The sequence below is a fragment of the Podarcis pityusensis genome (genome assembly GCF_964106645.2).
Source record: "Podarcis pityusensis genome assembly, chromosome: 13".
Lineage (NCBI taxonomy): Eukaryota > Metazoa > Chordata > Lepidosauria > Squamata > Lacertidae > Podarcis > Podarcis pityusensis.
Window position 1 is genome coordinate 23783509 of NC_138038.1, and position 22252 is coordinate 23805760.

General features: G+C 44.1%; 1 protein-coding gene and 2 long non-coding RNA genes across 9 annotated transcripts in view; 2 read left to right on the forward strand and 1 right to left on the reverse strand.

Annotated features, from left to right (window-relative positions):
• LOC308462180 overlaps nucleotides 1-22252 on the reverse strand; it is a 366258-nt gene that overhangs the window by 203733 nt on the left and 140273 nt on the right. The gene's annotated exons all lie outside the window — the stretch shown is intronic.
• Nucleotides 1-22252, forward strand: part of LOC308462057 (acid-sensing ion channel 2) — a 382247-nt gene that overhangs the window by 115906 nt on the left and 244089 nt on the right. The gene's annotated exons all lie outside the window — the stretch shown is intronic.
• Nucleotides 19159-22189, forward strand: LOC308462146. 3 transcript variants are annotated; one of them, XR_013979006.1, is made up of 3 exons: nucleotides 19159-19215; nucleotides 20023-20093; nucleotides 22082-22189. It is a non-coding gene; the product is annotated as an uncharacterized lncRNA (long non-coding RNA). The 3 variants fall into 3 exon arrangements; XR_013979007.1 differs by lacking the exon at nucleotides 19159-19215 and adding an exon at nucleotides 19225-19458; XR_013979008.1 differs by lacking the exon at nucleotides 19159-19215 and adding an exon at nucleotides 19475-19910.

Consider the following 22252-nt stretch of genomic DNA (forward strand, 5'->3'; position numbering starts at 1 on the left):
TTCATAAACAAAATAATTAGATAATATTATATAACCGTGAGGAAAGAATGTATTGTTTCAAAAATGCACTGGGAAATAATGAAAAATTTGGGACACTTTGCCAACTTTCCCCTTGATTTGTTCCTTTAATAGTTAAAGCTAGCACCTTGGAACAAACCATTTCACAATGAGCCTAGCGAACACACCTAGTCAGCTGACAATATTGACGACATCCTCCCCTATGAGGAGAAGGACTGTTGTCACTTTGATGGAGCAGTTGGCTTCTGCTAGGCTGCTTCTTCTCAAGCCATTGTCTCCCCCTTTCATCAGCATTGGGGCCACACTTTCAAGCCAGGGTTGTTTTTCCCCAACCCACAAAAGTTACCTCCCATTTCATGGCCTCCCTCCCCGATTTCTACAGAGGAGGAAAAAACCTCGTGTATGTTTGTAAATAGTATTTGCTCCTCCATGCCTCTTTGCTGAACTAATAAAGTAAAGAATTACTCACATGACAATTTAGAACTTCAAAGCACTTAAGACACATTAACTAATTATCATCACAGCAGCTGTCAAAGCAGGATGTTCCATCTCGGTTTCTCTCACTAAGACAGAAGAAGAGAAGAAACTGTGAATTCCTGCTCTCTTCTGTTCCACCTCCCCTAAATACTTGGGAGGCCCTTTCTTGGGCTTTTCCTTTTTAAGATGAGAGGTGCATCCTGGGCCATAAGGACCATTCAAAGGGAAGGGAGAGGAATGTGCTTTTGAAGGGGCTCACGGTCACTGCCCCATTTCTATAGAGACGAATGACACTCAAAGACAGGTGGGAGATTTGATTCTGCTCAGAGGGCAGCACAACTCAATTGAGGCCAGACTTCATTTGACTTTGTGAGCTATGGATCGATGGAGGGACGCTAAGCTCCACAGTGTGGCTTGGCAGCAGTTTGGGAAGAAATTCTCACTTTGTCTTGGCAGGTGTAGATAGTCAAGTGCCATATATAGCCCACTTTTCTCAGCCCTGATGTCTGCCCCTTCAAAGTAGCTCACAATTCTAGAATGCATGATATATACAATAAAAGCACCCACTCTCTCTTGAAAAACAACAACTAGCAACACTATCTGAAACACAACTGGCAATTTAAACTGCTCCACAGCTCACTGATGCTCAAGCAACAAGGTGGGCAGGCAGGCATCCCTGGGGAGGGAATTTTGCAGACACACTGCAGCAGCAGAGAAAGCCCTAATACAGAGTTATTGAGGGTCATATTCCCTTTAGGTGTAGTGGACAAGGCCAGACCCAGTTGTGGGTGGGCTTTACAACACTGCGAGATTACATAGCTTTCCCCCATCTGCACACACACCACACATTTAAAGCACATGGCTTCCCCCAAAGAATCATGGAAACTGGTTTGTTAAGGGTGCTTCGAATTGTAACCAAACTATGGTATCCTGGGTTCTTTGGGGAAACTCATGTACTTTAAATGTGTGGTGTGTATACAGCCTCTCTCTTCCTCTTCAGGTCTCTCTCCTCCAAATCCAGTAGAATAAAAATGGATCTTCTTGAATTTGAATGGTTTAAATAGAGTCTCCTAAAACCATAATCAAATTGAGTTTCCCATTGGTAGACTGCTCAGTTAAAATTAAAGATGCAGTGCTTGTCAGCACCAGAAAAACATCAATCCAAGTTGCAGATCCTCATGGATCTTCATTATTTTTACATAGGACAATAACAAAACTGCTAACTACTCACAAGAACACATCTGTAGTCCCTGGAACTAGAAGTGGCCTATTATATGAGAGAATATCATGTAAAAAAATACGAGGATCTATGTTTTGTTTTATTAACAGTACCAGCCAGTTGTACATGAGCCTTTGTGTCTCTGACCTTTAGCTAGTTGTATTTTCTTTGTACACAAATAAGAAAAACAATTCTGAACTTGTGGGATGGGCTTTAATGGATAAGAGAGGATATATTATTTGAAATTTATCCCTCTAGTCTTCCACATGTGTGGGTTGAACAAAGTTTCAAAGTCCCATCCTTCGCAGCAAAATTAATGCATAGCAATTAGGCTGCAAAGCCTCCTTTTGAGCAAGTCTAGCTACAAAGTACACTGGCTTCTGCCTTCTTATCCCACTTAAAGAATCAGGCAACAACTTGCAAAGCAAGTTTAAAAATAAAATTTACTTACCGTACTTTATAATCATGCACTGGTTCACAGCTGCGTTTTAGCAGGGGTGAGGAACCTCAGTTTGTGTGTGTGTGCAAATGTGGCCCTTCAGGCCTCCCTGTCTGGCCCTTTGGATTTTTTTCCAGGCCATACCCCTCACTGACCCTGTTTTGCACCCTCTTTGAACTTTTTACCTTGTTGGGATGTGCGGTAAAAACTATGCAGGCAAAATACTTATATTTACAGTACAGTGGTGCCTCGCAAGACGAAATTAATTCGTTCCGCAAGTTTTTTCTTCTTGCGAGTTTTTCATCTTGCGATGCACGGTTTCCCATAGGAATGCATTGAAAATCAATTAATGCGTTCCTAAGGAAACCGCCTTCAGACCAGGTCTGGGGACAGTCTGTCCCCCGACCTCTTCTGAAGGCTGGGGGGGGGGGGACAAGGGCTTTTCTTCCCACCCCCAGCATTTTAAAAAACCCCGGGACAGCGGAGGACTTCTCCGCTGTCCGGGGCGATCTTAAAATGCTGGCGGGCGGCATTTTAAAATCGCCCGGGACAGCGGAGGACTTCTCCGCTGTCCGGGGCGATGTAAAAGCCCCTGGGAAGGCAGGCAGGGGGGGACAAAGACTTTTGCCCCCCGCCCGCCTTCAGAAGAGGTCCTGGACCTCTTCTGAAGGCGGGCGGGGGGCGAAAGTCTTTGCCCCCCCGCCTGCCTTCAAAAGCTCTCCCGGGAGGGCAGGCAGGGGGGAGCAAAGACTTTCGCCCCCCGCCCGCCTTCAGAAGAGGTCCTGGACCTCTTCTGAAGGCGGGCGGGGGGCGAAAGTCTTTGCCCCCCCCCGCCTGCCTTCAAAAGCCGTCTGCGATAGCGGGAAGCTCTTCCCTGCTATCCCGGACTGCTTTTAAAATGCTGGCGGTGGGGAGCAAAGCCTTTCGGCCCCCGCCGGCCTTCCTGGACCTCTTCTGAAGGCCGGAGGGGGGGGGGAAGGCTTTGCTCCCCACCACCAGCATTTAAAAGAGGTCCCCGGAGATTTCCCTATGGGCTTTCGTCTTGCGAAGCAAGCCCATAGGGAAATTTGTCTTGCGAAGCGCCTCCAAAACAGAAAACCCTTTCGTCTTGCGGGTTTTCCGTCTTGCGAGGCATTCGTCTTGCGGGGTACCACTGTATAACCAACTTCAGGCACCTGCCTGAGATGAAACAGGCAGAGGCATATCTGCATCCAACACTGGTCAACGGAAGAGAGAGAAGAACAGGAAGTACTCTATGTTCCTTCCTCTCCAGGAGAGGAGGGAGAAATAACATCACACAGAGCCCTCTCTACCAATTGTATTTCTGTGGGCTGAGTATCTGACTATCAGCAGTACAGCTCTGTGGTGTTAGCCCCTTTTCATGCTAACTAGCAAGAATATGCATTTGTAGGGTCTGGCTGTTAATCTCCCACAGAACTTTCATAGACATCTAGATGTCGTTGTTCCAGGCTAAATCATATCCTATGCTTTAGACATCTGACTTCGTAATCTTATCTGTCATTTCATTGTATATCTTGGGATTTCTGTTAAAAAGGGGTTGCTGTTTTTTATAACCCCCCCCCCAAAAAAAACTATTAAAAAGAATGAGGATTCCATGTTTTTTGTGACACTGAAGTAAACCATTGTATCCACAATTTTGATGGGTCAGTCAATGAGAGACAGATGTGATCTCTGATCTGTTGGCAATTGGCAGGGGAGGGTGGAAACCATGAAAAAAACTAAGCAATTTCAGGAGGATCCATTTTACTTCCTCCACTGTGTGTGCGTGTGCGCACATGCGTGCCTGCGTGCGTGCGTGCATGCATGCACACATGCACTTTCTCTCACTCCAGCAACTCATTCTCACATTCCCATTCTCCTCTGCCTGGCACTCTGTTCTTCCCCTCTCTTTACCTCACCTCCTGCATCACCCAATTTTATCTGCTTTCCTCCCAGCTGGCTCTTCTTTCTCTTCTCCCTCTTGATAGCTCTGATTTCTGTTCAGCTGTGATCACACAGAGCTGAAGTAGGAGGAAGCATCGTGTTTTTGCACTTCCTCTTTCACCTCCATGTTCTTTTCAAGGCTCTGATCTTCAGCTTGGGTGTCAATCTGAGCCTTGAAAACCACTTAGAACTGTAAGAAGAAGTGGTGGAAGAGCATTCCCCTTCAAGGAAGGAGAGATGTAGCTACCCTCACCACCTCATGACCGAAGGGGGCAGGATTTCAGAGGCATGATGGATGCCAGGATAAGTCCTCAAGGATTCTGATGCACCCAAAGACACACTGTTGGCAATCTCAGGCACAGCATGATCCTGGGTTCTGTTTCTTGGTACAACACTAAAGCAGCCTTCCCCAACTGGGTGCCCTCCAGATGTCTTGACAACATCTGGAGGGCACCAGGTTGGGGAAGGCTGCACAAAGTGTGATGGAACTCTGTGAAACTTATTTTTTTTAAAAAAAACAACCACATGGATGATGGTGATTGAGTTTGACTAGGCATAGGCAAACTTGACCCTTCAGATGTTTTGGGACTACAACTCCCATCATCCCTAGCTAACAGGACCAGTGGTCAGGGATGATGGGAGTTGTAGTCCCAAAACATCTGAAGGGCCGAGTTTGCCTATGCCTGAGTTCGACTAATCCTGACATTAAGACACATTTCTTGAAGTCAGCCTTAATTTTCCTAACATGCAGCCTATTCTTCTTTGCTTATCAGACTCCATTAGAAGCTTATGTTAGTGTATTTGGAATCTTCTCCCAGCCATATGAACTTTCCTTTTACAAATCTCTTCTCAGCTCTTTGGAATTTCACATCTGCTCCCTTTCATCACGGGCCCACCAGATATTAGTCTGCTATTGATTTTCTCTTGGCCACAGTGCCATTAAGCAACATTACCCGAAGGCCATTGATTGCGAGGGGACCCACCAGATAGCCATTTCTTCCATAATGAAGGCACGGAGCAGATAGTGTTTGAATAAAACTTAATTAATCTGCTAGAAGAAGAGCTGAAATGAAAGGACTGACTCTTAACAGGGCCATGATTGCTATCAAGGGGGAACAAGCAATTTAGAACATAGCTCTTGGCTAGGTCGTTGGACAACACGGACATTTGTCCAGGATGCCAGGCCTGTAAAGGGGAGCCTGTGTGCAGGCTGCCCCCACAGCTGCCCTCCTTCAGTTCAGATGACCTTCAGCTCATAGCCACCTGTTTCTGCTACTTCAGCGCAGGAGATAAGTATCCTAGCAACCACAGCATGTTTTTACCTGCCAAACCCATAAGAAAGAGATTAAGGTTGCTGAAATCCCCACCCCTTGTCCCCATTATGTGAACACAATTGAGCCAGCATAGATACTTTAATATTTGCCTTCATTCAAATCATTTTTGTAACAAGAACATTAGGATGCAGTGTTTTGTCACAGAGTAGTAGATTTAAGGCTTCCTTCTTCTGCATGGGTAGGCTTCCAGCTAGGTCTTTTCTTCAGGGTTTATTCACAGAATCTTAGAACTGAAATGCAAGAGGCACAAGAGCAACAAAATGTTAACATTATATTAACACAGTGTAGTGGTGGGGGAAATCAAAACAACATTAATACAATCTTTGAAATAATAAACAAGAACATATTCAACCAGCTAAGGCAATATGGTGAATTCAGAAAGCCTACACACATAAAGATGTCTTAACCTGAAGCTGAAGAGTATATCATGTTGGCACCAGACTTATTTTTTCAAGAGAGTGTTTCAAACTTAGGGTACCACCACTGAAAAGACCCTGTCCTTTGTGGATGCATAATGCACTTCTTTTGCAGCCTCACCTGAGTATCTTAATGCACTGGGAGAGTGGAAAAGGGATGGAAACAGGCTACCTAAACCACAGGGGTGGGCAGGAACAAGACTGAAAGCTAGCCCTATGTTTACATCTGTTGTGTAAATTATTGGGAGCCAGGAGCTCCTAATGCTGGCGAAGAAGCAACCTGCTATGACTTATCTTCAAATATAAGATCTGTTTTGGCTCTGTGGTTTACCCAGGCTAACCCACAGTACTTTTTCTGCACACGGTGGGATTAATTCTCCCTCCTTGCTGACTCTGTGCAGCACAAGCCCATCCAGAATGCAAAGCAGCTCTCCGGTACAGCAGTGCACCCAGAGGTCTTGGCGGGACAGGAGTGATCAATAGCATTTCCTTTGAAATCAGATTGGGAAAATATCTTGTGCAGCAGTGAAGCGATTAGCTCGATTGTTCCAAGCTGTGTGCAGCAAAGCAGGCTGCAAGATTAGTTAAGCCATCATGAAAGACATTAAGGGAAAAATTGGAATAGAGAATCCAGTACGGAAGGGAGGCTCAGAGGGCAGCAACTGCAAACGGCTCTTATTTATTCACTCCAAGATAGCAATAGGCCTGCCAACTTTTAAAAATGAGAGTGCCTCTGAACCTGTGCAGTGTGCCTCCCCACACCATCCTGGCAAATGAATAGGAGCACAGGAAGCTGCATAATACCAGTTCAGACTGTTGGGCTCATCTAGCTCAATCTTGTCTGCACATTAATGGGTGGGACGCTCCAGGATTTCAGGCAGAGGACCTGCTTTCTCCGCCTTGCCTTGGAGATGCTGGGAATTGAACTCTACCACTGAGCTACATCTTTGCCCCAAATGGAGTTCTCTCTCTCTTTAATGAGTGACTAAGGAACAGCAAGGGAAGAGGTTGTAGAGACCCTCCAAATCACCCTTTCCATTAGCAACCCTTAGAGGAAATGGTTAGAAAAAGCTCCATTTTAGCAGGGGTGAGGAACCTCAGTTTGGGTGTGTGTGCAAATGTGGCCCTTCAGGCCTCTCTGTCTGGCCCTTTGGATTTTTTTCCCAGACCATACCCCTCACTGACCCTGCTTTGCACCCTCTTTGAACTTTTTACCTTGTTGGGATGTGCCCTTGAACTCTAACAGTGCTTCTTGTTTGTCTGGATGGAGGCTAGAGAGGTGAGCAAATCCAGCTTACTGTACACAAGTAAACTTCACATTCATTGTCCTGTCCACTTCCCCCTGTAGTTCCACTCACCATTTGCACGTGGCCTGCAGAAGGTCTCCCAGGAAGCCATACAGAGTCAAAACCACCATGTTCTGAGGCCTCTGACTACCAGATGCTGCTAACAAGGGATAGATCTCACCATCCATCAAGCCTTGCTTGTTTACTTTGCTCAGCCTCAGGTACCTGGCTTGCCAGTGTCAGAGATGGACTGCTGAGCTTAGATGGCTCTTTGGTCTGGAGGAACATGGCAAATCCTGTTTTCTTAAGCCCTGAATTATTTATTCACCTCCTACATTGCACAGTCCCTGCCTCTGCTTGGAGCAAACCCCAAGCCCTGCAGCATTTAGCAGACATCCGTGCCTTCCTGAGTCACTACAGCTGACACAAGCTATCAGCCTGAACAAGACTTTCCTCTCACTGCCTGCTGGGAATGAAGGGAACAAAAAAAAGAAAAGAAAAGAAAATGATTTTCTAAAAATAATGTCTTTTGGAGTACTTCAGGATTAATGGACTTTTTGTGTCCACAATTCTACAAGGTTGGGAATGTTAGTTTTGGCACTTCTTTAATTTTGCAACAAATTGAAGGAAAGGCTTGAAGGCATAAGGGGCCTGGCCTGATATGGTACAATGTTTGTCTTGTGCTTTTAGAGGATGGGAGTTCAGTACGCCACTTAGCATCAAAACTCCCTTGTGGGGGAGAGGCAGCAGTAGCGGCTCGAAGGGTGTAAGATAGGGGGCTAACAGTAGGTGGAGCCAGAGCCAATGAGTTCTACACTAAAACTAAGGAGAGGTTAAGGTAAAGGTAAAGGACCCCTGGACAGTCTGGACTGGACTGGACAGTTAAGTCCAGTCAAAGGCGACTATGGGGTGTGGTGCTCATCTCACTTCAGGCCAAGGGAGCTGCTGTTTGTCTGGGTCATGTGGCCAGCATGACTAAACATTCTGGCACAACAGAATACCATGACAGAAGCCAGAGCACACGGAAACACCATTTATCTTCCCACTGCAGCAGTACCTATTATCTACTTGCACTGGTGTGCTTTTGAATTGCTAGGTTGGCAGAAGCTGGGAGAGAGCAACAGGAGCTCACCCCGTCACACAGATTCGAACCACTGACCTTCCAATCAGCAAACCCAAGGGGCTCAGTGCTTTAGATTGAGGAAGCGGACAGGGAGGGTCTGGATTTTGATTGAAGGGATCCCTGCTCAGTTATGAGGTTGAAGAGCATGTCAAGGAAGAAGGTTCAGCTATGCTCAGGTCTAGCTCAATATTATCCTCAGAAGACATGCCTGACAGCTGTCAATAGGTTGCATGCAGACTGTCAATATTTGCAGGAGAAATTGATGGGCATTCTGTAAATTTGGCTTTGTGCAGTTAAAGTGGATTAAAGTGCTCTGTTGCCCTTGAACAACAAATCCACATTATACATACACAAAACTGACTTTTCATGGTTAGGAAAGTGATAGGGGATAGGGTATTGAAAAAGGTGAGATCAATGAATGATTAATAGGAAGATGTATAGCCACCACACAAGCCAATCAGGAAGAATGCTCATTGTTGTATAACCACCCACAAATAAATCAGAACAAATGCTCAATAAAGACTGGACATAGTCTAACTTTCATGTAAGCTTTGTACAAGCAAATCAGGATGAATGCTCAATAAAGAGGTTGTCTGGAGGAGCCTATAAGGGCTGTGATCTGATAGCTAGAAAGTATCTGGTTTGAATCTCACATAGGGTTGAATCCCTTAAAACAACAACAACCTTCAGTTGTTTTGAATTGGAGTTAAATATGCAAGGGGAAGGGTAACCTTGGGGGGACAAGTTCAATAGCTCCCACACCACCCCAGTCACCGTATCCTTCCCACTCCGTGAGTTTAGAAGGTGCATCCTGTACTTATGCACATTTTAGAATCCTGATTTTCTAGGGTTCTAAAATGGTTAGGGAGCCTCCAGGAATACAATTCACAAGTTCACCCTACAATTAATGGAGGGCTACAGGAATGGCAAAGAGGGAGCAAAGCTAGCTATGCTCATCCCCACAGGCCACCATTACAGGTATACCTACTTCTTATTCTGAATACCTGAAGTTGGGTTGTGTTAGACATGCTGTGATCCCACTGAAATCAGCTAGTGTGGATCCTACCAACAGGAAGTGACCTTGTTCAAGTTGCTGTTCTCTCAGCCTCCATCTGCAATATAGGAACAATTACTAATGGGACCTTGAACAAATGGTTGCAGTATGGAGTTTTTTTGGGTGTTCAAGCCAGCCAGCTAGTCACACCTTCTTTCAGGGTATTCCATTCCATTTCCCCAGTGGTTTTCTTTTTTATGATATGCCAACAGTCCTTCCATGGATACTGAGAATACTCAGTTTGTATTGGGCTGTTTGGAGAAGGGGTGGGATTTTTGTCTCTTTAGTATTTTTCTGCTTCTGCAAACTTTGGGGTTCTTCCAAACATGCTGATGCTTTCTTCGTGTTTCTCAAAAGTCCCATTTTGGGTATAATGTTTATTGGGACTTGTCTCAGTGGTTGGAAAGAGATGCTGGGCAACTTTGTTCCCTAACCACATTGTTCAACTATACATTGGTCAAAAGCCATTGCAATTTCATGTCAAGACTGCTCTCTTCCTATTACTTCTTTTAGTTTGTTCCCATAATTCAGAACCTACCACCCTCACACCTGCCTGGTTGAATACTGAAACTCTTCACTTCTGAATGCTGATCCAAAAATTCTGGTATTCATGCCTCAATTCCACAGTGCTTTCAATGAATCACACTTACATGAACATGAATTATGTATTCCTAAGAAATCTGCAGGGAACTCGTGATATTCCAGCTCTCTTGTGCCTAACCATCTACATTCTTGTGAAAGCTATATATGCCTGTCCAGGAGCCAAACCAACCGATCCCATGATGTTTTAATGCTTTATTGTGTAAATCTATATTTGTTTGTTTATTTATTTAATAGGCTTTTATCCCACTCTCAGACTTGGAAGATTTAATAAATAAAACGGATAAACCAAGAACCACACACCTTAAAAAACAACTAGTTCCACTGAAGCAGAAGCCCACATCTGGTATTCCTTTGCACAGAGCAGTTGCTGGGAGATGGTCGTGGGGAAAGGAGACAGTCAGCTGAAGCAAGAGCAGACTGTGATTACCCCTCTGCTGGCTCTTTTGTCTTCACTTGCCTCCCTCACTCTCCTGCTCTTTCCCACAGGAACAGGACAGTTCCACTGAAGCAGGAGGTACTTTTTGCCTGCCTTCCTCTCCTGTTTCTTCTCACAGGGTGATCTTGTCATCACCAAAACCCACACGTCTGAGGACAGCTGACTGCTTACGCTGCCTCAGAACAGCAAAACCCTTAAAAAAAAATTTTTTTTTATACAACAAGAAAAACAAACAAACAAAAAACACAAATACCGAATTACACACAAATTACAAAAATAACCATAGACACTTAATATTCTTAGCAAACAATAAAACATCTATTGGTCTTAACACTAAAGACCCAACCTCCCATCTATTCCATACTTCAAATTCATATTACTTATTGCCAATACACTTTTTTTTTCATAATTAAACTTATTCTCATTAAATCTAATTTCTTATATCTACCTTGCAACTATTACTGAAGTTCCTCGAATGCTGCAACAGAATTTAAACTACTATATTTATTTTTCAGATATTCTTTAAAAACCTCCCATTTAGAAACAAATTCCTGTTTTGATTTATTTTTTATTTTTTCTGATAAACCATCTAATTCAGCATATTCTGTCAGCTTTTGGATCCAATCTTGAATAGAGGGGATTTCATTACTCTTCCATTTTGCTGCGATCAAAACTCTTGCTGCCGTCGTCACATATAAAAAGATACCCTTCCTCTTTTGTGGAATATCCAAATCTGTAGAACAGCAAAACCCATTATGTGCTGCAACTGCGAACAAAACGCACATGTGTGAAAGGGGGTCATTTGACAGTGAGAAATTGATAATTAATAAGCTGACATGCAAGCCAAACCTTGTGCAACTTCAGAATGGTAACTGGATTTTCCTGTTGAAGCCCGCCACTCAGAATAAGCAAAGGGACCTGCAGAATAGCATTCTTCATTAGGTTTCCCATGTGCCTAGTTAGCATTCATACTGTGCAGAATATGTGCTAAGTCTTGTGCAGGATGCAGGGCTGCTGAAGTTGCTGCTTTAAACCATTGCAAATCCTTGTAAATATACAATATGGTGGATTTTTAAATAAATCATTGTTTTGCAACAAGGTAGTCCAAATATGGGAACAACAAAGCTAATTCTTGCAATTACGCAAATTTGCACAACAGCTCACATGGTTTAGAAATTTGATCTGTGTCTGCTTGTTACAGAAGGAGCTATTCAGAGCATTGAAATGCCCCCCCCCAACCCTCTGAAATCTTATTCGGCCCCTCTTTGGCCACATATACACCATACTTTGAAAGGACATTCAAGCTCCCCTCCTGCCATGAATCCAGGGAATTGCAGCTTCCTAAGGATTCTGGGAATTGTAAGTCTGTAAAGTGCTGTTCCCAGAATTCTTGGCTGTGTGTGCTTTGAATGTGCCTGGTGTGTGCAGAGCCTCTGATTTAAAAAATGATAAATTCCCAGAAAGCTGAACTGTGCAACTTTTACCTGGGTCCTGCAAAACCTCACCCAATTGGCCAATGTCCACACCATACATTTAAAGATCCTTCAGCTGCATTCACATGTAATTTATTCTGTTTTACTAACTGATAATTTCTGTATTATATTTTTGCTTTCACACAATGTAAAAGCTGGAAATATAGTGGAATATAGTTGAAGCTTAGCACTCATTCCGTGTTAATTGTTTCCAGAAATAATCTGCTTGCAACCCTATCCACCCAGAAAATTTCAGAAGTGAATTAATGAAATATGATGTGGTATACCAGCATATGATTCTGTTTTCATGGGTGAATCATGGGGAAACAGAAGCGGAAAGGGTGAGGGAGTAAGGATGTTGTCCAATGATGTCCTTTGGTGTGAATTAAATTTAGTGTGACATGCCAATATGTTGGTCAGAAAGCCACAGCCCCATAATGCAACAGGTACGGGCAGTGTGAAAGGAACAGGACAGAACCACTGGCATTAAAATCAGGAAGACTAACATAATATTCCCCATGTCTGAATGCACCCCTGGTGGCATAAATAGTCAAGCAGAGCAGAGGCAGTGTGGGAGCAGAGGTGGCCACTGTAAAAATCTTACCAGGAACATTAGCTCTGGACGCTGCAGCAGTTCAAAAGGCAAATCCATTTCAGTATGAAAGATTAGGGAAGGAACTCAAAATAAAGAGGCAAGTATTAGGTGTGATTATGTAAGTCTGTGGTGCGGCCTCATTTAGAATCTGGCCACTCCGTCCTCAAAAGTGAAAGTCTCTCTTCAAGTGCTAAAACTCAAAGCCTTCCAGTGATATGGATTGGCAGCAGGTACAGGACAAACAAAAGGCAATATTTCCCCCCCACCCACGCAACACACAACAAAGTTGCAGCATTCATTGCCATAAGCACAGATGGCTTTTAAAAGGATTGGACAGATTCATGTAGGATATGTCTAGTAATAGCTATTAGCCATAATAGCTAAGAATAGACTGTCCAGGCTCAGAGGCTGAATACTTCTGATGAACAGATGCTCAGGATAAATGGGGGTGGGAAAGAGAGTGGTTTTCTCCATCAGGCTTTTCTTGTGAACTTCTCATTGGCTCGTGACTGGCCACTGCTGGCGACCGCGTGCTGGGTTAGATGGAGCTTTTGATTTCTCCAGCACAGCAGTTCTTACATTCTTATCTCCTTTAATCCCTCCCAGCTCTACAAGCGAACTAAAGGATGTTTGTGGTCAGAAGGCCCAAGTGTTGCAGAGGGACATGTAGGAACCTGGCATGGTCTGCGCTGCAAATCTGAAATTCTGGCACTTGGCTGAATTGGTTTGCTGTGAATTGTAGGCACCTCAGGGCTTGAACAAGATACCTCCTGATTGCACAGCAAGGAGAGAATGTGCTGCACAGTTTTTAAACAGCCCAATCACCTTTCCTACCGCACAGCACTATTTAATTTCTAAAGGGGGTGATGGGGTTCAGTCCTGATTCATTCACACAAACTCTCTCTCTCTCTCTCTCCTGGGGCTAGAACAGGTGTCAGACTCCATTAGCCCCACCCAGCATAGCCGGGGTCGAGGATGATGGGAGTTGTAGTCCAACGACATCTAGAGGGCCACAGCTTAGTCAGCCCTGGGTTAGATGCATCTCCCCTAAGTACAGTAGGCAAATTGGTCATATGGTTGACCACAATGAAAGAAAGACAGAACATACTTAGAGACACTCTGGTCTGTAGAAAGTTATCATGTTTCTAGGATTGAGTTGCAACATGGATGGGTTTTAGGAGAAAGAGAAGCCCAGGTTCATGTTAAGATCCACCTTACAGCTTTCATCCCCTTACCCCTGCTTCCTTCCCCTGCACAATTCAAGGTATAATGAAACAGACAAAACAGATGCAGGGAGCAAGACCTTGTTGATACCAGGAGACTGCTGCTCAAAGATCCTGCTTGCCTGCCATCATTTGTTAATATCAAAAAGGGGGATTTGATTTCTTGGCCTCTTCCTATTAGCCCACAAGTCCCCATTGTTTGACCCATGATAAAAGTAAAGCAAATACAATACATATAATTTCAAAATCAAAGAGATGCATTTGTGGAAAATCAAGCCCCTGTTTCTTTTCCCTGGCACAGCAAGACTTAAGGTCAAGCTACATGTTCAGAAAGAGCACATGGTACATACAACCTTTCTGCTGGGGTGATACCATTTCAGAGAATGAATGGGTTCTGCACATTTGGTTCCTCCACACAGTAAAAATTCCCTGCCCACAGAATGCTAACATTTCAGGAATAAGGGTTGTAGGTTAGCCTTCCCCCATGCTAATTGTTCATATGTGTGAAGGACTGGGTTTGCTGTTGTTTTTTAAACATGAGAGAACATTCCAAATATACATTCCTGGGTTCTGAAGTATCACAATCCCAGAAATGCAACACCATTGGGCAGGTCTTAGATTTACAATACAGTTATAAGAGTCGATGAACGGAGTGTGGGGAGAAAAACAGATATAGATCACCCATGTGGGTTAATTAATAAAAGAATTGGCTGGATCCCTAGATCCAAAGCTTGGGGCTAAACACACTCTGCAGCAAGAGAGGGTCCATAGAAGTATGAAATAATAGGCTGTTAGACTTTTCAAATATCCCATTCCAGTCTACTTACACCACTTCCCTTCTATCCCTCCTGCAATGAATAGACCACACCATTTAGTAACTTTAAATGCTTTGCTGTACTTACAAACTTCAAAGGTCCGATTGATGCATTATTCCATGTAGCAGCAAGAAGAAAACAGGTAGAAATATTGAGTTTACAAAATACAGAAAAATATTTTTGACCACACAGTCTGGGTTTGAAGCAGTCAAGCCCAGGCGTGTTGCCTGAGTGGTTTCATATGGTGGAAGAGAATGAAGAAAGAAGCTTCACTTCCTTCTTCACCAGAGGTGAGGGGTCATGACCTGAGTCTAGGAATACAATTCTGTGGTCTTAACCCCTTCATGCATTAACTAGCCCTAAGCTTGCTAGTTATATTTGACTACAGTTTCCCACACAGAGTACTCGCAGAGACAGGAAGCCAGTTCATTCAGCTGCCATGTTTGATTCCAGGCCCCCTGGTAGAAACTGCCCCACTACCCTTCAGTTTAAACCGCATTCTGGGCATCTTGCCAGGCTCATTAATATTGTTTAGTGTTTGATTAGCAGTTGCGTTCTCAGCGATGACTTTAATCCCCGTAATTAAAGAGCCTCCTGCTGTGGCTATGGGATAGAAGCAACAGAAATGAGGAACATATAATAAATTGTTTTTACAAGTTCCTCGGCATTCTTCCACACACAAAGTGCCGTTCTGTTCTTTACTTTCATTAACAACTTTGCAAAGTGGGATATGGCTGTTGTGAGAGACTGATTGGTCAAAGCGTACTCAGGCAGGTTACCATCTTTCCCTTCAGTACGGCTTCTGTCTCATTTATAGCTGAGTAAAAGGCAGAAATTCAGTAGGGGTGGCTGCCTCTCCATGCATGGAAAAACCTGTTCCTGTTAAACTTTGTTTACTGCCACGTTAGCTATTGAAAGTACAGAGGTAGTAGGATTGCCTGCCCTCCTGAGGCTCAATGAGGGTCTTTGCTCCTGATATAAATAGCAGGTGGGATGATGGACAATACCCAGCATTGGACTGAGATCATGACAATGGTGGCAATGCTCCCTCAGTTCTGTCCTCTATTATGGTCAAGATCCAGAATGCACAGCCACCCACACCCACATGCACACCCATACCCCTCCCTTGCTATTTACTTGTTTGAAAACTATTCACAAAGCTGCTGATTGTAAGAATAATTTCATTGGTAGTTTGGCCCTTAGGGAATGGAGTCTGGTTGCTCAGGGATGGCTATTGGGATGTTGTTGTTGTTTAGTCATTTAGTCGTGTCCGACTCTTCGTGACCCCATGGACCAGAGCACGCCAGGCACTCCTGTCTTCCACTGCCTCCCGCAGTTTGGTCAAACTCATGCTGGTAGCTTCAAGAACACTATCCAACCATCTCGTCCTCTGTCATCCCCTTCTCCTTGTGCCCTCCATCTTTCCCAACATCAGGGTCTTTTCCAGGGAGTCTTCTCTTCTCATGAGGTGGCGAAAGTATTGGAGCCTCAGCTTCATGATCTGCCCTTCCAGTGAGCACTCGGGGCTGATTTCCTTAAGAATGGATAGGTTTGATCTTTTTGCAGTCCATGGGACTCTCAAGAGTCTCCTCCAGCACCATAATTCAAAAGCATCAATTCTTCGTCGATCAGCCTTCTTTATGGTCCAGCTCTCACTTCCATACATCACTACTGGGAAAACCATAGCATTTACTATAAGGACCTTTGTTGGCAAGGTGATGTCTCTACTTTCTAAGATGCTGTCTAGGTTTGTCATTGCTTTTCTCCCAAGAAGCAGGCGTCTTTTAATTTCGTGGCTGCTGTCACCATCTGCAGTGATCATGGAGCCCAAGAAAACAAAATCTCTCACTGCCTCCATTTCTTCCCCTTCTATTTGCCAGGAGGTGATGGGACCAGTGGCCATGATCTTCGTTTTTTTGATGTTGAGCTTCAGACCATATTTTGCGCTCTCCTCTTTCACCCTCAATAGGCTATTGGGATAGCAGTGTCCAATTATCTGTTGAAAGCCTTTGAGGATTGCTCTCCTGTACTGTTTCAGACATGTAGTTCAGGTACTTATGTCTGCGTGTTTACCTTGTGCACTTATGAACATTCATTTTATTTCTGACACCTTAGAATTCTTATAATATGTGCCACTCGTGGAAGACTCTTCTTTGCTCCAGACCTTGCACTTTAGGGATAAAGGGCACCCAGAGTGCATAATGAGGGGAAAAAAATGCAGGCATCACATGCACTGCACATACCTGAGGCTTTTGCCATAGAGTATGGGCCTCGCAGGATTCCTAGACTGGCTAATTTCTCAGTGTCGGAGAACTGTGTTTTATTGTACTTTGCCCCAATGCTCAGACATCCTAGAAAGGCTATGTCCCCCCCCTCCCCAATGTGTTACTAATGTGAGTTTTCATAAAGCAAAGGTGTGGGGGAATTGCAGTTCCTCCAGGCCTCAGTCTTTTAGCCTCCTAAAACTCAGCTTTCACCTGCCAATTAGGGAAGCAGTTTGATAGAGGTGTATCGAAATGACAGTACAGCTACCTTCTGTCAAATGTCAGTTCTTGAATGGAGAATGCCAGATATCAAATACAAAACTTATAACATGTGACTGACAGCACAATCAGCAGTGGTGGATTCTGGGGAGGATTAGAGCAGGTGAAAGATTTATTTTGGCATTAATATATTCACAGAACTATTGGTGGGAGAGAAGGAATGTTATGGATGAAGGGCTAAGAAGATGGTGTCCATTTCAGTTCTCATTGCTAAGCATCTGTGTTTTAACCTCTGCATACCTCTATGGGATACAGGAGGTGTGGGACTAAATTCTGCTTCTGATATCTGCCTCTGAAGAGTCTGGGACTGAATTTCACCCTTCCATTTTGGCAGATGGAGTGATGGGAGGGATTCCAAATCAGCAAACAAATCAGTATGGAGGTGTAATGCTATTTAGGGAGGAAAAGTTAAGCAAGTCTACAAAGACAATGTTGTCTGATGATCTTCCTGTCCAAATCCCAGCCCTAAAGTCCATTGGTTATACAAATAAGAGATCCACTTCCATTCTTGAAGCAGCCCCTACCATGAGGCAGGGTACCATAATCTACCCAGCTAGGAGGTTTTAAACACCATTATTGACAGTGAGAAAGGAGACAGTTCTGGCCTGTAGAGCACTTCCTTCTGGAAACAGTTTTCTTGGGAGCTGCAAATGAGGATAATAGAACTTGGAGGCTTGCAGGGGGGAAATTATCATCTGTGTGCACCCTATGGGTGGGGCCATTTGACAGGCACCAAAACATCTTTTGCTGGTCCTGATTAACATCCATCCAGCCCGTCCACAACCCAGTTGAGCCAAAACTCTAGATCTTTAAAACACCAGCGTTCCATTGAAGTGAATGGAACCACCTTGGCTTAAAAATATTTCAGCAGAAATGGGTTGTGAATGGATCTATCCAGGCCTGGAAAGAGCTGAGTGTTTATGCTGAGCTCATTGGCATTCCTTTTGCTCGTCGATTACCCTTCTAATTTGTCTGCAAACAGCAGGCGATCAATTTTGAAATGCCAGGAACTGTCCTGTGGGTGAATGGTCTGAACCCATCTGATCTGGATGAAAACTGAAAGGTCCTTTGGTAGGGCATGTTAGAGGCTTGTAGACAAGTGCTAGTCAGTCCACACTGCTGAAAACTTCCACTTCCACATGTATATGTGAATCTCGTCCATTGCTATTGCATTTCTAATTGGAATATTAATCTCTCCTCACCATGTTTGGGGAGAAGAGAGGATGATCAAATGATTTTTTAAATTTTGGGTTTTGGTGAGGGGGGAAATGTATGAGGTAATAATTTGAGCTTCAGTGATGTTTAGCACCTGAACCTTTCTAGCTCAGGAACACATGTAGAGATAATATGTAGAGAGTGTGTCTAAGAATGTACAGAGTGTCCTGTGCCGCTACTGTGCAGCCTCTATAGATCTTAATTTCAGGAGTACAGCTTCTAGGTAAGCTTGAGCCTTAGCATGCTCATTTTAAACAGTTACTGCCTCATTCTGTTGTGTGTGTAGATCAGGCCTTAGGCCAGAGTCATGCCCTACAGTTCCCATCAACTCCTGCCAGCATAACCAATGATCAAGGATGATGTAAGTTGTAGACCACCAACATCTAGAGGTCTCCAAGTTGGCTAATCCTGTTTCAGGCTGTTGGCATTGAAGCTGTCAAGGAGCTTCTCCACCCTTTGTCTTCAGACAAAAGCCCTGTCCTCACATTATTCACAAGTAGAGCATTGCCATGTTTACCTTGGAGCTGGGCTGCAGTTTTAGTCCTGCCCCCAATGTGCCTTCTCTCTGCAGCAGCACATGTTGTGTGCAGTTGTTCATGTAGGGGGGCTCCATACAACCTGGATTCCTCCAAAACTGGATGTCCCCATCATGCAGAGCTTCTAAATGTCAGCAGGAGATTGTGCCCTCAGGGTTCTCTACAGACAACTGCACATAACACACGGTTGTAGCAGGAGAAGACATGGTGTCAGGGGTGGGTCTAAAAGTGTGGTCCTACTTCAAAGTATGCACACTAATCCCCACACATGAGTAAAGTGGGAATAGGGCTCTAGTCAGCTTCAGACCCACTTCTTTTCAAGCCAATCACTAGCACAAGGTATGGAGAGTTATGTCACTGGTGATGTCACAGGCACTGTTCAATAGGTGCCTGTGACATGTGTGCAAACCCCAGTATTCAACACAGCATCCCATGTTGCAATGTCCCCACTAGTTAGAGAAATACCGGTAATTGAATTCTCCTCAGAACAATATGTTGCTTTTTGAGGGCTAAGGAATCCTTGCAGTATCCTTGAAGCAAAAGTATGCGAAGATGCATGCAGCTCACATCACAAAGGAGCAACAGCTACATATTTCTTGACCTATACACTGATCATTTAGAAAGACTTCATTGAGAAAGGCTCTAATTCTGCATTCATTTTCAGGAGCCGGATAAAACAAACTTGGTAGAACACAGGGGCTATCCTGCAAGTGAGAAATTGCTCTTTGCCATCTTGCATATTAAAGTTACCTATATTCACAAGAAAGTTACCTATATTCACAGATCCACTTTAGGATCTGATCCCATAGATGGAGATGTTCCTTTCAATTGGTTTCATGTTCACAAAAGTTTTCTAAGCTAGGTCATTAATTAATTAAGGTAAGCTTTCAAAAGCCTGAGCGGCTATGTAGCAAATCCAAGCTCCTTGAAATACTTTGGCTCCTCCTTTGCCAGCAACTTCAGGGCAGCTTTTCAAAACCTAAGCAATATTTTCCCAAGCAAGACCTTCCAGGATGCCAACTCCTATACCAGCAAGCTAAGCAAAATAGAAGATTGCTGGATTAAGAATTTACAAACACCCTAACATAAGAAAGATATAAATCTACAAGCACAACGCAGTATGATAAAGATATACATCTACAAGCACAAACCTTCAAGCATGGTAGTTATTATGAAGCATTGTAATGAGTTTGCTTTTAGCATATATTGGATGTGGATGTGCCTGGCATGAGTGAAGATGTTAACAATCTCTATCCTGGGTTTTGTGGCTTTAGATTTCACCCTGGATCAAGTAGCAAGGTCAATAGGGAGAGAGGAAGGACTTCAGGGCCAGGAGTCAGAACAAGTAAGTGCAAATCTCCCCCTTTTTACCTTGAGAGATGGGTGTGCCAGAGACCAGAAGCAATTCAGGGCATCACTGATGAAAATGGTCTAGGTAGCCATGGTGCCTTCAGGGTAAGGCTTTGAGACAGACATCGATGGCCGCACTCAGCAAAATGAGCAAGTGTTGCTCCAAATGCAGCAGGGCTGGCAGAACACATTTTGAATTCAGTGATGCAATATATATTGCATAATAGATCACATCTATACCACATATTGAAAGCCTGTATTAAGCAGAGATTGGATGGCCATCTGTCATGGATGCGTTAGTTGACATACCTGCATTGCAGGGGGTTGAACTAAATGACCCTTGGGATCCCTTCCAAATCTACAATTCTACGATTCACTTTTATACCACTTTAATAGGCATGGATCCCCATCCCCCAAGAATCTTGGGAACTGTACTTTGTTAAGGGTGCTGAACTCACAGACCTACCATTCCCAGCACCTTTAACAAATAACAGTTCCCAGGATTCTCCATGACTGCTAATGTGAATAAGACTGCTTTCAACACATGGTGTGCATGTGATCTTATTTGCAAAAATATATCTGGCAGCCTTTTTTTTTTTTTTGGCTGAAGATCTGAATAAAAAAAACTTACCTCCAAATAGAGAAACAAGCAAGCAAGCAAGCAAGCAAGCAAGCAAGCAAGCGAAGTGTAGGAAAGTAGTAGTGTCTGCAGCAGTTGGACTGACTGACACTGCCCTCCTCCTCTCCTTAGACTACCCTTCCTATGAATCAGTTGCTGACTACGCCCTAAGGGTGTCCCTGCTAGAGGTGCTGTTCCTGCCATTTCCCTCCTGCTCAGTCACCTTATGTGGTGACATAATTCACTGCCCTTGGTGCTAACAGGAACACGCTCCTCAATGTAGGATGCAGGATGCGAGCTGCTCATGGGAGCAGGAGAGGAAAAATTCTGAGCACAGGGGCAAGGAAGGCACAGCTGGAATGTAGAGGATGAGAAGAGGGACCCCTTCCTTCGTGCCAAAAGTACTCCTCTCCCACCCATCAAATTGATGCTTATCTGCCAGCCTGCCTTCTTGCCTGCCTGCCTGCCTGTCTATCCATGTAGATTGAGAGCCAGATAGGTGCTTATTGTTTAAAATGGCAGGGTGCCACAGTTGTGGGGGTGAGCTGGGGAGATTGTGATTATGTATGTATATCATCCTTTGTCAGAAGACCTAGGGTGGATTATAACATACAACACCTACGTACTCCATAACACAATACATCTACAACATGATAAATCAAGACAAATATATAAATACCATTATAGTAAGGAATACATAATCAATTTCCAAGGCTGCAACTGGAGAAAGGGAAGAAAAAAGACTCATCTGGTCAGAGTTCAAGCTGTATATAGGGCTTTGGAGGTTATGGACAGTGACTTAGATGGAGCACTGGAGACACTTAATAAAATGCAGATGAGACCCCTCACAGAGCTACAATTCCCAGCACTCTTAACAAACTACAGTTCCCAGGATTATTTGGGTTGTTCAAGTGCTTTACAAGTATGGTGTGGCTGTGAACCTTTGTGGAGTGGGGATCCTTGTCAGGCCATTTGAAGGAAGTGAATACTGTACCTAACCATCTACAGAATGGGTTTCCCCCATCAGTTCAGTCCAGGGTTTAAATTTAACCCAGGCACTGTACTGCTAGGTCCGAAGCAATTAAACATGCACAGAAATGCCAAGCATCCTGACTAGTCTAGTGGATCTGCTTGCACCCTACTTGGCACAGCAGTAGGGTGGTAGTGAACCCTTCCCTGCCCCCTAGAGAAACCTGAATATTAGGGAGCCAACCACCCTCACCCACATTATCCATTCTGCAGATGTTGTTGCAATCAACAATGTGAAGCTTGCTTGTGCTTTCCTGGTCCATCCCGCCAACAGCCCTTTTCTTCCCTTTTTTTGCGAGATTTCACAGCAACTTCTAATCCTATTTTATCCCCAGTGAAAAAGAGGGCAAGAAAACGAAGGCAGTGAAGAGAAAAGAGAAGATTAAAGCTGTCAGTCTTACCCACAGGCCCATCTCTGAGACATAAGAAAATGAATTCAGCTCCTCCTCCTCTTTTTCTTCTTCCCCACTCCTTCCCTCCCTCCCTTGTGGTGTCAGTTCAGGGAA